Here is a 16,083-nt window from a genome sequence, read left to right as displayed (position 1 = left end):
ACTTGCAGTCCAAGGAATGCAGAGTCCACTCACCTGGATGTGAGTGGGGTTTTGGAAAGAAAGTAGGCAAATCTATGGATTGATTTAAATGGAACTCAGAGACTAATTTTGGTAGAAATTTAGGATGAGTGCGAAGGACCACCTGATCATGAAGAAATTTTGTGTAAAGGGGTAAGTAACCAGCGCCTGTAGCTCACTGATCCTGCGAGTGGACGTCAAAGCAAGAAGGAAGAGCACCTTCCAAGTGAGATGCCGTAACTCGCAGGAGTACAGAGGTTCAAATGGAGGTTTTATGAGTCGCGCTAACACCACATTAGGGTCCCAAGCAGGAGCCGGAGGATGGAGAGGGGGCTTGAGGTGCCATAAGCCCTTCATAAAGCACACTACTAAGGGTTGTGTCGAAATAGAGACATCCCCTGGAAGGCAGCCACCGCACTGACATGCACTCTTATGGAGGAAGTTTGCAGAACCGACTCTGAGAGGTGCCAGAGGTAGTCTAAAAACTTTGTTGTGGGGCAGGTAAAAGGATCTAACTCCTTTGTAGTACACCACAATGAAAATCTTTTCCATTTAGAATAACTTCTAGTAGAAGGCTTTCGTGAAGCTACCAGGACCTGGGATACAGAATCCGAGAGGTTGAGAGGACGCAAGATTAGCCTTTCAACATCCAAGCTGTCAGCGACAAGGCCTGAAGGTGGGATGGTGCAGTTGTCCGTTCTTCTGAGATATCAGAGACGGATCTGTGCCCAGGCGAATTTGTGGACAGACTGAGAGGTCGCGAAGGATGGGAAACCAAACCTGACGCAGCCAATAGGGGGTTATGAGAATCATGAGGCCCTTGTCCCGACGTAGCTTCACGAGAGTCCTGCTGATGAGAGGAAGTGGGGGATAGTCATACAGGAGACCTGTTGCCCAGGAGAGGGCGAAGGCGTAACCTCGGTGGAGTCTTGTGACTGCGATGTAGGGAGCAGAAGTTCTCCACCTTGCGGTTGTGAATTGATGCAAAGAGGTCGATGGTTGGATACCCCCACTTCTGAAAAATGTGCTCCACCACCGCAGGGTTCAGGGACCACTTGTGGGGCTGAAATGAACAACTGAGTTTGTCCACTAGAACATTGTCCATGCTCGCCAGGTAGGTCGCTGTCAGTAGCATGGAATGAGATAGAGCTAAAGCCCAAATTTGCGCTACTTCCTGACACAGTAGGTAGGAACCGGTTCCATCCTGCTTGTTGATATACCACATTGCTACTTGATTGTCTGTTTGGATTACAATTGCTTTGTGGGCTAAGCAATCTTTGAAGGCTAGAAGGTCATATCTGATTGCCCCGAGCTCCAGGCTCCCTGAGTTTGCAGGTGGTTGACATGTGCTCCCCACCCTAGAGTGGAAGCATCTGTTGTCAAAATTATCTGAGGCTCTGGAGCTTGAAACGGTAGCCCTCTGAGCAGGTTAGACTCTTGGATCCACCAAGCCAGGGAGAGAAGAAGCTGCCTAGTGACATGGACAATGTTGGACATTGGATGATGGGCCTGAGACCACTGGGATTTTAATGTCCACTGTGTTACTTGCATGGCAAGTCGAACCATCGGTGTAACATGGACCGAGGACGCCATGTGTCCCAACAAGACGAGAACATGATGAGCCGTGTGGCTCGGCAAGCACTGCTAGCGTATGAGCTCGGTCCCTGGGAAGAAAAGCTTTCACTTGGATAGTATTGAGATCTGCTCCGATAAAGGAGAGGGATTGGGATGGAGTCAGATTGGATTTTTGATTAGAAATTCCAAGGACAGTAGTAGCCGCAAGGTGAGATGAAGGGATTGAAGAACCGCCTCTGCAGACTGAGTCCTCAGTAACCAGTTGTCTAGATAAAGATAGACGTGAGTGCCTAGTTGCCTTAAGTATGCGGCTACTACTGCCAGGCATTTCGTGAAGATACGAGGGGCCGATGCCAGGCCGAACGGAAGCACTCGGTACTGGAAGTGCTGGTTTCCGATGAGGAACCGGAGGTATTTTCTGTTAGACGGGGTAATTGCTATGTGCATGTATGCGTCTTTTAGATCTAGAGAGCAAAGCCAAACTCCCTGCTGGAAAAGGGGGAGTAGAGAGCCTAAGGTTTCCATTCTGAACTTCTCCTTTCAAAGGTGTTTGTTTAGGGTACGAAGGTCTAATATCGGGCGAATGCCTCCCGTCTTTTTTGGTATTAAAAAATAGCAGGAGTAGAAGCCCTGTCCCCTTTGCAAAGGAGGAACTTGTTCTATGGCGTTGGCCCGTAGGAGGCAAGCTATCTCTTCCTGTAGGAGTTGAGAGTGGTCAGTGGAAGTCCACCCCGGCCGAGGTGGAGAGTCCAACGGTATGGAGAGGAAGTTTAGATAGTAACCTTGTGCTACGACCGACTGGACCCACTAATCTGTGGTGACCTTGTGCCACATGGTGGTGAAGTGGCAAAGCCGGCTGCCAACTGGCAGGGATGGCAGAGGTGGAAGACGACAATTGCTCTCTAGCGGGGAGTCAAAACCCCGAGGCAGGGCCAGGTTGCGCAGGTGGCTGTGTCTTCTGAGGCTTGGGTTGCCAAGTTGGAGGCTTCTGATAGAGCCTAGATAGACGAGATCGAGCTGGTGGAGGGTAGTATCTGCGTGCCTTGTAAGTAGATCTCTTCGCCTCTCTTCTGAACGGCCGTTTAGAAGAGGTAGAGAAGTCAGCGTGCACAGCCGAAAGCTGTCACAGCGTCTCATTGTGATCTTTGAGTTGTGCGACAGTTTTTGGATCTAATCGCCAAACAGATTGTCTCCTGTGCAGGGGAGGTCTGCTAAGTGGTCTTGTACCTCTGGGTGTAAATCAGAGGATTTCAGCCATGCCCACCTCCTTGCACTTATTCCGGCTGCTGATACCCTTGAAGCCGTGTCAAAGATGTCGTAAGTGGATCTTACCTCATGCTTACTTGCATCAAAGCCCTTTTTTATAATGGAGTTCAGTTGGTCTTGGAACTGATCTGGGAGAGAATCAGAAAATTCCTGCAATTGCTTGAATAAATTCCTGTTGTATTGGGTCATATAAAGTTGATAGGCCGCAATACGAGAGATTAACATAGAGCCATGAAAAACTCTATGCCCAAAAGCATCAAGGGATTTTTGTTCTTTCCCAGGAGGTGCAGAAGATTGAGGCCGTGGGCTCCTGGCCTTCTTCTGGGCAGATTCTACCACCAATGAATGATGGGACAACTGAGTTTTTTGGAAGCCAAGCACCGACTGGACCAAATAGGTAACATCAGTCTTAAGGCTGACCGGTGGGACTGTACTGGGTGTTCCCAGTTGCGCTGCAGGAGATCAAGCAGTACATCATGAACCGGGATGGACATTATCTCTTTCGGTGCGTCAACGAACTGAAGGACTTCCAACATCTTGTGCCTGGAGTCTTCTTCAGTTTGAAGGCCAAAAGGTATAGTCTCCGACATTTCCTTAATAAAATTTATGAAGGAGAGGACCTCTGATGGGGATCTACATCTTTCTTCAGATGGAGAAGGCTCAGACGGGATATCACCATTGTCCTGGGAACTGGAAGAGTCATCGGACCACGGTTGGTAAGGTTTATCTCCAGCATCCAATGGTGGCTCAGATGGCAGTAAGGGACCTTCTCCAGCCGGAGGAGGTTGAGGCACCGAATGCATCGGGACTGGCATCGGCAAAGGAAGAAGGGGCACTGAAGGAGTCGGTGACCTCGGTGGACGCCTCTGTGGAAATGCTCCAGAAGGACCTGGAACCAGGTCCGGCAATCTAAGGACCCTCCTCGTCCAAGGAGCGATGGATGGGCTTCGATGGACCGAGCGGTATCAGGGTTTTTCCCGGTGCCGATGGCAGAGCACCGATGAGGACATCTAGTTTGTCGAGGATCGGAGCAAGCATCAGTGACAATGGTTCCGGAGTTGGTATGGGAACCGGCATCGCGTCGATGGCTTTGGAAGGCCATGGAGGGCCTGCACTATTGCCTCTTGAACCATCCGGTTCAATTCCTCTCGGAACGCTGGTATGGTTAATACCAGGTCCGGAGTAGGAGGCAGGGATGGCGTCGCCAGAGGGTCCACCTGTCCCAGTGGAATCTCGGCTGCCGAGCCCATGGAAGGCAGGGGAACGCCTCGGTGTACCCGGCTCAGAGGAGGTTGGGGGCTCCTCAGCACGAGCCTTCTTCTTCGGTGGCTCGATGGATTTTGAAGTCGAAGTCACTGGTGCACCTGGCTCAGATGGGTGCACCAGTGGCAGTCTCGGTATGGGTGCACTGGGATTCCTTCTTTTCGCAAGGCTGCCACTACTAGAGTCATAGTGGATAATACATTGAAATAGTCAGCTTAGTGTGCTGCGTCAGAAAAAAAAGCAAACAGAATGTTAGGCATTAGGAAGGGAATGGTGAATAAAACGGAAAATGTTATAATGCCTCTGTATCGCTCCATGGTGAGACCATACCTTGAATACTGTGTACAATTCTGTTTGCCGCATCTCAAAAAAGATATAGTTGCGATGGAGAAGGTACAGAGAAGGGCGACCAAAATGATAAAGGGGATGGAACAGTGCCCTTATGAGGAAAGATTAAAGAAGTTAGGGCTGTTCAGCTTGGAGAAGTGACGGCTGAGTGGGGATATGATAGCTGTTTAAAATCATGAGAGGTCTAGAATGGGTAAATGTGAATTGGTTATTTACTCTTTTGGATAATACGAGGACTAAGGGGTACTCCGTGAAGTTAACATGTAACACATTTAAAACTAATCGGAGAAAATTCTTTTTCGTTCAATGCACAATTAAACTCTGGAATTTACTGCCAAGGGATGTAATTAGTGCAGTTAGTGTAGCTGGGTTTAAAAAAGGTTTGGATAATTTATTGGAGAAGTCCATTACCTGCTATTAATCAAGTGGACTTAGAAAATAGCCACTGCCGTTACTAGCATCAGTAGCATGGGATATACTTAGTTTTTGGGTACTTGCCAGATACTTGTAGCCTGTTTTGGCCACTGTTGGAAACAGGATGCTGGGCTTGATGGACCCTTGGTCTGACCCAGTATGGCAATTTCTTATGTTCTTATGTACTATGAAGATGACCTGGGGGTAGTTTGTGACGCCGATACTAACCTGAGTAACAGAGCCTGAAATTGAAAAATGATGACCTCTCGATATACAGATTGGCTTCCATTTAATCCAAGGAAGTAAAGATCTCTTCCTTTTGCACTGCCATGATCAACGATCGTAGGGTCTCCATCCTCAAAAAAACTTGTTTACTCCCTTCAAAATCAGGATGGATAGAACAGACCTCTTCTTTGGAACCACAAAACAAATGTAGTAACGCCCCAGACTCTTCTGGTCTTCTAGTATTGGAACTACTGCCTTTAAGGCAGGAAGCCTTCCTAGTGTGGATAATACCGCTGCTTTTTTCACTTTGGACCAATGAGGAGATAATAAAAGCGTTGGAAATGGGAAACTTGAATTCCAAGGCATAACTATGTTTTATAATCTCTAGGACCCATCAGTCCGTAGTAAGCTGGGCCCACCAGTGATAAAAATTTGGAAAAACGTCCACCTATCTCCAGGTGGGCCCCCAAGTCCTCACTGTACTGATCTGGAGGAGACAGATCCCAACCCTTATTGTTCTTTTTGGAGCGAAAGGACTAATAACAGGAAAAGATCCAGCCACTCTGACCCAAAAACCTTGGGCTTGCCGAAACCTCCTGGCATCTCTCGGGCAAAGAGACAACCTTGTCTTATCTTCCGGCAGTCTGGTGACCTTAGAGTCCCCCAAAACTTTATCCATCTTCTCCAAATCCTATCCAAACAGCAAGTGTCCCTTAAATAGTTGCTTTGTCAGATTGGACTTGGAGATATTGTCCATGGACCCATGTTACATTATAACAGCCAACGGGGTGCAATAACGGAAGCACCCCTCTGGCAGCCGACAGGGCCAAATCATACCCAGAGTTAGCCAAAAACGCAGAGCCTGGGTCAAGAGAAGGAGCATCCTTTCCTAAGGCCACCTGTGTTTCCTGAAACAAGTGCAAACTTGGGCATGCCACAATACAACAGCATGCAGCTATCTGCAAATTCATAGCCATTGCTTCAAAGGCCTGCTTAAGCATGAAGCATGGTCTCTATCCTCCTATCCTGCGCATGCTTGAGTGCCATGCCACCCTCAACTGGGATCTTTGTTCACTTAGTCACTGAAAAGATCAAGGCATCAACTTTTGGAAAATGGAGCTTATCTCTCACCTGCAGGTCCAACGGGTACAAGGTAGCCAAGGTTCTTTCCCTTTAAAACTAGCTTCTGGCGAACTAAACTCCAGAAGTACCAAGTCCTGGACTAAGAACATAAGAACATGCCATGCTGGGTCAGACCAAGGGTCCATCAAGCCCAGCATCCTGTTTGCAACAGTAGCCAATCCAGGCCATAAGAACCTGGCAAGTACCCCAAAACTAAGTATGTTCCATGGTACTGTTGCTAGTAAAAGCAGTGGCTATTTTCTAAGTCAACTTAATTAATAGCAGGCAATGGACTTCTCCTCAGAGAACTTATCCAATTCTTTTTTAAACACAGCTACACTAACTGCACTAACCACATCCTCTGGCAACAAATTCCAGAGTTTAATTGTGCGTTGAGTGAAAAAGAACTTTCTCCGATTAGTTTCAAATGTGCCATATGCTAACTTCGTAGAGTGCCCCCTAGTCCTTCTATTATCTGAAAGAGTAAATAACCGATTCACATTTACCCATTCTAGCCCTCTCATGATTTTAAACAACTATGTTATCCCCCCTCAGCCATGTCTTCTCCAAGCTGAAAAATCCTAACCTCTTTAGTCTTTCCTCATACAGGAGCTGTTCCATTCCCTTTATCATTTTGGTCGCCCTTCTCTGCACTTCTCCATCGCAACTATATCATTTTTGAGATGCGGTGACCAGAATTGTACACAGTATTCAAGGTGCGGTCTCACCATGGAGCGATACAGAGGCATTATGACATTTTCTGTTTTTTTCACCATTCCCTTTCTAATAATTCCCAACATTCTGTTTGCTTTTTTGACTGCCGTAGCACAGTGAACCGATGATTTCAATGTGTTATCCACTATGACACCTAGATCTCTTTCTTGGGTGGTCGCTCCTAATATGGAACCTAACATTATGTAACTATAGCATGGGTTATTTTTCCCTATATGCATCACCTTGAACTTATCCACATTAAATTTCATCTGCCATTTCGATGCCTAATTTTCCAGTCTCACAAGGTCTTCCTGCAATTTATCACAATCTACTTGTGATTTAACGACTCTGAACAATTTTGTATCATCTGCAAATTTGATTGCCTCACTCGTTCTTTCCAGATCATTTATAAATATATTGAAAAGTACGGATCCCAATACAGATCCCTGAGGCACTCCACTGCCCATTCCCTTCCACTGAGAAAATTCTTTTAGCCAGTTTGTAATCCACTAAAGGACATCGCCACCTATCCCATGACTTTTTACTTTTCCTAGAAGCCTTTCATGAGGGAAGAAATAAGATTTTCAGAAACTGATGGGGTCTCCTCGGGTTATTTTTGCTTCAGTCTCAGACGTCTACTCCCATCGCTGCAGTATAGCGCCCCCTCCCCAGTCTGTTGTATTAAACAGCTTTAGCTAATGTACCATAAGCACCACTGCCCTGCTTCTGCAGCCCAGAGGGAAGAAAAACAGGAAGGGAGGGGTTGGATTAGAGAACAAAGTAGCTCTTCTGTGGTTTGTTTTGTTCATCTATTCCAAAATCTTCACCACCTCCTCCTCCTGTTCCCTGCAAGACATAATGGGAGGACTGGATTAAGGAGTAGTATAGCTCTTTGCTCTGCTCTGTCTATTCCAGCCTCTGCCTGACCCAACCACACTCCTACCCTGCAGGCTGCCTGGTAAGGGAGGGTCTAGAGCAGGGATTTTCTCTAAGTGCGATTTTTATTTTTATTTTATGTCTTCCACTTATATACTGCTTGTGAAAAGTATAATCCTAGGTCGGTAATATATACAAATATATTTAGTAAATTAAACCTGCTAAAGTGTATGCATTTACAAACTTAAAATAACACAAATATAACACAAAATCAACTAAAAATAAACACTAACAATAAAATCACAGATACAACATTAAAATATGCATAGAAAAAATCCCATTAAATTGATTAAAAGCCAGCGTGTAAAAACCAATGAAAAGTAGCAGGTGCATTATACACAGACAGGACGATAAAGTATGGTGAGCTTGGCTGAGTGAACCATTTACCACGTGATTGGCCACGCGCTTCTGACACGCGTCTATTTCCCCTTTTACTGCAAGGGGTAATAGCTTGCCGAAAACATGCGGCCAACCCCCTGAAAACTAATAGCGCTCATCACATGCAAATGCATGTTGATGAGCCTATTAGTTAGTCACTCAGGATACTGAAAGTAAAATGTGCGGCGTTAAATTGTGAGTAACCAGGAAACGTGTACAGAAAAGCGATATTACGTTGGAGCAGCCAAAAAAAAAAAATCCGCCTGCTGGTCCAGCAGGTTAGAAAAACGGACATTCAATTTTACTAGCACCCATTTTCCTAACCTGTGGCTGTCAGCGGGTTCGAAAACAGATACCGGTAAAATAGAGCATCAGTTTTCGGGACACGCTGACAGCCACCTCCACGCTAATAAGGAAGCACAAGGGATGCGCTATTGTCTCTTAGTGCCTCCTTATTAGCACAACCCCTCATTTACATACAGAATCGCGTGCCCAGGAGAGGTGGCTAGGCACGCGTTAGGAGAGCAGGCGCTCAACACGGAGTGCCGGCTCTCCTGCAATTTTTACTGTATTGGCCTGAGAGACTGGGCAAGTAAGGCAGGCAACTCATCCTTAAGGAACAGCTGCAGTATGGTACTATGTGCCTCTCCTTTAGGAAGAAGCTCAGGATCCTTTAGGAAGGGCTCAGGATCCTTTAGGAAGGGCTCAGGATCTTCAACATGGGGAGAGCAAAATTCATCCAGAGAATCTCCAAAGAGATAAGGATCCTCTCCTGCCTCATCTGGTTCCACCTCCCGGTGAGGGCATTTTAGTCACTTCCTGGGTACTTCGCTTATTCTTATGGACAGGCAAACAGGCAGAAGAAACTGCAGCAGCCGAGCCCTGTTCCCTGCAAAAGGCCTGCCAAACTCCTGAAAAATTAAATCCAGGAAAGGGAAGATCCATCGAGGCCTGCAGCCGATGGGGCAGGAAATCCCAAGGGAAAGACACCGCTAGACTCCTGCCAGGGGAGGACCAAGTTCTCCCTGTGCACCTCAATGTCAACCCTTGTGGGAGAAGTAACCATTACCGAAGACCCAGAGCTCTCCGCATGCAAAAATTCTTTACTGGGACCGCGCCCCCCCCCCCCCCCCCAAAGAATTAGGAGCACAAACAGCTTTTGCTTCCTGCCTGTATCAGATGCAGGCTACACCCAGAGCACAAGCAGCCCTTCTTTCTGTACAGCGCCGCTGGCACCATCTTGGAAGTACTACTCAGTCACTGACATCAAAAAAGTACAGATGAACTACTCCCCACTAATGCCGCCACATTGTACGATCTTTGCTCTGCCATGTCACAACTGCCCAACTGACTACACACAGAAATTGTTCTGGGACTTCTCCCCCAAGCACCTGGCCCCAGTCTGCCGCTTTTTTTATTTTTATATATATATTGTATTGCTCAGTTGCTCCTGTCTTTCCACAGAACCTGCCAAAAATCTCAAAAAGACAGGTGATTGCGCCAGTAAGGAGTGGAGGGGGAGAACACAGACCAGAGACCAAAGGAAAACTTACCCTTCTGGAAGCTTCACAGTCAGTACTCAGAGACTAGAAGAAGAGGATGGCAATCGTCACCTCTGGTCCCATAGCAGCTTTAACAATCAGTAACAGGCCCCCCCTACCCCCCCTTCAACTGAGGGATTGAGATACAATCTGTCACCTCAAGAGCCCACAACTATTATTTATTTAGAATTATTTGTATGCCGCCTATACATTGGGTGTTAGGTCCAAGCGGTTTACATATTGAAAACACATAATAAAGTACAAGTTAAAAAAAGACTATCAAGATAGCCACTGCTATTAATTGCATCAGTAGTATGGGATCTTCTTGGTGTTTGGGTAATTGCCAGGTTCTTCTGGCCTAGTTTTGGCCTCTGTTGGAAACAGGATGCTGGGCTTGATGGACCCTTGGTCTGACCCAGCATGGCAATTTCTTATGTTCTTAGAAAATACAGTAGACATAACAACATTAAAATAAAAAATAAAAACGTAAAAATAGCTAAGAAGATATAAAAGAGTTAAGAATTAGGGTTGCTGAACGCAAGAGTATATAGATAAGTTTTGAGAGTTTTTTTGAAAGCTTTAGTGGTGGAAATAAGACTAATATTTTGCAGTAGAGAGTTCCATAAAGTTGGGCCTGATACTGAAAAAGCACGATTGCGAGTAATGTCAAGTCATGCTGCTCTGATTGTGGGAATTTCAAGTAAGCATCTGTCAGCAGAACGCAATTGTCGAGAGATTTGGTAAATTCTTAGGAACGAACAAAACCACATAGAGGAAGGGTTGAAAATAAGGTTGTGTATTATAGAAAGGATTAGGCTCAGCTTGGCCTCAATCCACAGCATGTCCACCATCTGCTGGAGGCAGAGAATACTGGCAGGCTGGTGTCAGCACAAGATATTTGAGAAGGGACATCAGTGAGCCTGTCAATCTGTCTTCATCTGCTGACAGGTGTACACAACCCACGTATGGTGGACTGACCTGACTGAACGAAGAAGACTGATATGCACGGACTGGGAGGGACACCTCTAGGTGAAAATGTCTTATGACCTGAAAGCGGTGAAGCAATGTGACAACGTGGTGGCTAAGGCCAGAGGGATGCTGGGTTGCATAGAGGCATAACTAACAGGAAAAAGGAAGTAATAATGCCCCTAATACAGGTCCTTGGTAAGGCCTCACCTGGAATATCGAGTTCAGTTCTGGAGACTGTACCTTAAAAGGATAGAGACAGGATGGAAGTAGTCCAAAGAACTATAACCAAAATGGTCTGGGATCTGCACAGAAAGACTTATAAGAAGAGGCTGAAGGACCTAAAAAGTATTATCTGGAGGAGCGGAAAGACATGAATGATATGATACAGACTTTCAAATACTTGAAAGGAATTAATGATGCACAAAAATCAAATCTTTGTTATAAAACTAGGGGGTCAAAATATGAAACTCCAAGGGGAAAGACTTAGGAACAATGTCAGGAAATATTTCTTCATAGAAAGGATGGTGGATACATGGAATGCCCTCTTGGAAGAGGTGTGAAGACAAGAATGGTATGAGCATGGGACAAACACAGAGACTCCCCTATTAACTAGAGAACAGAAATGAAGAAACTGGGTTTACATTTCTGCTTGTGTTTAACTTGCAAGGAGCAGCAATTACTACTCTTAATAGAAGACTTGGGGGTAACTTGCATAGAGTGGCAGTTATTACCCTTAAAAAAAATTGCTAGGCAGACTGGATGGCTCATTTTGGTCTTGATCTGCCTTCCTTTACTATATTACTATAAGGCAGAGGTGGACAACTCAGGTCCTCAAGAGACACAAACAGCTCTGGTTTTCAGGATATCCACAATAAATATGTAGGAGATAGATATGCATGCACTGCCTCCACTATAGGCAAATTTCTCTTATACATATTCATTATGGATATCCTGCAAACCAGACCTGTCTGTGGCTCTCAAGGACTGGAGGTGGCCAACCCTGCTATAAGGCATGGCTCTTTGGTTACATCTTCTCTTATATTCCTGGCAGACAACTCAATCTTCCTGACCTATCTATCCAAAACGTTTACAGATAAATGTATTCATCCCTGGGCTTTCAATGCTATCAACTGTATTTTGTTTCAGTTGTGATTGTAAATGTCCTTTGACTGATGTACTGTAACCATTGGTTAAAACTTGTTTTGTAATCTACCTTGAAGCTACTTCAAGGCAAATGGCAAAATAGCAAATGTCTGTAAATAAGTAAATAAATAAAACATTTTAAGCATTTTAAAATGTTCAAATGGCTATAGGAATCACTCCACTTTAAAAACAATTTTTAAAGAAAAATAATTTGGGGGTTAAATTGCTTTTTAAAATAGGACATTGCAAAACTAAAATGTTTGATAATTGAATTAGACTTTCCAGTTGACAAAATAAAAGGAATTATATGATTTATTACCATTAGGGACAATTTAATGCTGCATTTGCTGCAAATTTGGATTCTACAGCAAATATGTAAGACTGCAGCTTTAACATTGTGGTAAAGGTTCAGTGGTCAGCATTCAATTCATATGCAAGATCTGGAGGCTAATTCACTAAGGTGTGATAAGGTTTTAACATGGAAAAACATTTTCTTCCACTGGAGCTAGTATTCACTAACATGTGCTTTCTGTGTTAAAACCTTACCAAATCTTAATGAGTCAGCCTTTTTAAACTTCAGAATCTCTAATTGAATAAATGCATGAATAAAATGGAGAAATGTTATCTGTTAATTTCCTTTCCTTTAGACCTGCTACACCAGTTCAGTCCCTTACAAGTGGGTTGTTCCCTCCTACTAGCAGATGGAGGCAGACAATACTGCTTTCCTCACATTAAATCATAGCCACAACTTAGTGGTTGTGCCATGCAGCAGGAATCCATTATCCTTCTGACAAAGTCTTGAATCAGATCCAATCAACTGGAAAAAAAAAAACCAACCCTCAACATCTGAACAAAAAGCTGAGGAGAAGCTTCTCTGTAGCTTGTAAATAGAAAAAAATAAAACCAACTGGAAAGGTAGAAAATGAGAATAATAAAAAACAGAATAATAACCTAACTATGCCCAGAACTAGGTAGCAGACATACCAAATGCTGAAATACAACATCCTCGCTTCTTGGGTGCGTCCTGGACTGGTACAATGTCCCCTCCAATGAATAACTAGGTATGTGCAATTTTTTTTCGTATGAGCAACACATTTTTTAAACCAACAGACTTTGAGCACCAGTATCAGCGTTGCACCTCTTTACATTTATATTCATAAATCATTGGAAGCACCTCCAGGTCAGCCTATTGTCTCTGGTGAGGCATCTTTGAACCCATAGCACAGTATGTTGATCATTTATTACAACCATTTGTACCTTCATATGTGAGAGATTCGGCGCATCTTATGTTGGAAGAGGTATCCCAGTCATGTTATATACCGGATGATTGGTAGTTGGTTACGACAGATATACAACGCGTATACCAGTATTCCACAGCAATCTGCTGTGGAGATTGTGGAACGTATTCACATAAATTAGATATGAGGTTGGAATTGATGGATTTATGGTTACAGTTATCTGTTGTTGTTGCTACTTTGATAGAATTTTCCATTGAAAAAGATATTTGTTTGTTTTTGCTGCTGTGCCAGCCAGGCTATTTTACTCCACTTTTTTTTTTTTTTTTAATTGAACTCAGACTGTCTCTCTGTCTCTCCCACTGAGACAAGCTGCCAGCAGTGGCATTTTGCTGCTGATCTTACCCCCCTGGAGTTGGTTGCAGGCAGGGTTTGAGTGGTGTGGGTGGGAGATAGTGTGAGTTGGTATTTTCAAACAAGAAGCAGCATCACTATTGTGCTTGCTCAGGCTTCCAGTCTTTTCTCTGCAGTTTAATTTTTTTGTGCACAAGCAGTCTCAGTTGCAGTGTACATCAAGGCACTGTACTGCATCTGTGTGTAGTTTTCCAGACACTCATATTTTATTTATTTATTTATTTACATTCTTTTACTATACCGATACTCAAGACGAGGTCTTATCGTACCGGTTTACAATAGAACAGGGGGAAACCAATTAACAATTAAGTAGAAGGTAAAGTTACATTAAACAGGGAGCGAGAACATAGGAGATGGAAGACAGGAAAGATTTTTAACACGATAACTGGAGAGTGATAAAATAATCAATGAAAAACAATATAGTAGCGAGACATAAACAGAGATTTATCCTAAGGAGATTATTAACATAATATATCCTGTGGGAGGAGGAGGCATGGGAAGGTGAGCCGGGGGGGGGGGGGGGGGGGGGGGGGGGATTAGGGAAGAGGTCGAAGGATATATTGGTACAGCAGTGTTCTTTTAATCCAAATCCACAGTAGGCATCTTTTGGAGTTAAAATTTTGTTGTGTGCACATAAGGCAGTCTCAGTTGTAGTGTACATCAAGGCACTGCACTGTGTGTCTGTGTAGTTTTTCAGACTCACATATATTAGTACAGAGGTGTTCATTCACCAATAAAGAAATAATTATTTTAATTGAAATCCCTACTAGTCAGTAGAGGAGTGATTGGGACTGGCAGAGGAGGCACTTCAAAAGGCAGTGCCAGTCCCCCGTTAAAGTTAAAAAGGGAGCTGTTCCAATCTAAAATCTCTGGAGGGGCAGGCAGTTCCATCCGGAAAAAACTGAAATTTAAAGATGATACACCAACACCACCACCACCTGTTTCTGACCCTGTTGTTTTGGAGGTGAGGCTGAGTCACGCAAGACAAAAGGGCGAGACCCAAAAGCAGCAGTGCGACAGCAGACTCATTAGCGCTGAAAATGTAGCGCAGACACTGTTTGCTTCTGATTCCGATGAAGAATCATCTTGTGTGGGATTCTCATCATCAGAAATGGAAGAAGTAATAGCTGAAGAACGTTTAGGAGAATTAGTTAGTTCTGTCTTAGCCTCCACTTCAGTGCTGCAGGAGAGAGATGAAACTGATAAGGAGGAGAAAGAGCAGTCAGCACAGGCACAGTGTGACTGATGCCCCTGGCATTGCTTCTCAGGGTGCACCCACTACTTCAACTCCAGTGCCAGCATCCACCCCGAAGGCTATAGAGAAGGGATCACGAAAGAAATCTGTGATCTGGAGCCACTTTAAAGTGACGGAGGACCTGGGTTTTGCTCAGTGTAATTTACTGTGCCAGGGCTATTAGCAGAGGCAAGCAAATGGGACATCTAATTAATTTTGGCCTGATGCATCATATGCATCTGGGGATGGTGGCAGTACCAATCAGGGGACCCTTTTTCCAGGCAGCGTAAAGTGGTTGAAAAGGAGCAGAGTCATCCCACGCCCTCAGCCCCTTCTAGCAGTCAGGTGCCAGGCCAGCAGCCCCCTGCCATGTATCAGAAGCGACAACCCACCATGGTGGAAATGGGGTGGTGTTCACTAACGCTATCCCGGGGAAGGAGGCAGGCAGCCTCAAAAGTTGTAACGAGGAGCATTGGGGAAATGATTGCCCTTGATGACCAGCCCTTGCAGGTAGTGGAGAATGTGGGTTTCAAGCATTTGCTGAAGGTCTTAGTTCCAAATTACAAAGTCCCCTCCAGAACCACATTTAGCAGAAATGTCATCCCCAGCCTATACATCCAGTGTCGCAGTCGCATCCAAGCACTGCTAGCTAAGGCAGAGTGGAGTGTGCATTTCACCTACGATATCTGGACTGCCATGAATGCTGCATACTCTTACCTCTCCCTGACAGCACACTGGTGGCACCTGGCTGAGGCAGGGGCAGGCAGCAGTTCTATTAGTGAACAAGTATCAGGGTGGAGGTGGGCTTTACTGCACACCCACCTGATGGACGAGGCCCATAACTCAGCCAATATTTTAGCATGCATCAGACAGATGCTGGCATGCTGGCGGGCTGGCAGCTACACCAGCGAGACAGGAATCTTCAGGCAGGGCTCTTTGTCACAGACAATGGTGCAAACATGATAAAGGCAATATCGCTTTCAGAACATCCAATGTTTTGCACACACTCTGCACCTGGTAGTGAAGTCAGCACTGGGGTTGGAGTCCAATCACCAAGAGAATGAAAACCTGCATACATTAATACACAAGTGCAGGAAGATAGCAGCGCACTTCCACAGAAGTGTGAAGGTGGGGCAAGTTCTCCGACAAAAGCAGACTGATTTGGAGATGCCTCACAAGCGTCTCATTCAAGACATTGGCACCCAGTGGAATTCCACCTATATGATGCTGCAGAGGTTAGTGGAGCAGCAGACACCCCTTCATGAACTTAATTATCAATTTGAACCCA

The 16,083-nt window shown here is 45.0% G+C and overlaps 1 protein-coding gene across 1 annotated transcript in view; it reads right to left on the bottom strand.

The window, feature by feature from the left end:
- The window catches only part of THUMPD2 (THUMP domain containing 2), a 174,380-nt gene that overhangs the window by 70,379 nt on the left and 87,918 nt on the right, over positions 1-16,083 (bottom strand). The gene's annotated exons all lie outside the window — the stretch shown is intronic.

The sequence above is a fragment of the Rhinatrema bivittatum genome, chromosome 3 (genome assembly GCF_901001135.1).
Source record: "Rhinatrema bivittatum chromosome 3, aRhiBiv1.1, whole genome shotgun sequence".
NCBI lineage: Eukaryota > Metazoa > Chordata > Amphibia > Gymnophiona > Rhinatrematidae > Rhinatrema > Rhinatrema bivittatum.
This window is presented reverse-complemented; position numbering and strand designations above follow the sequence as displayed.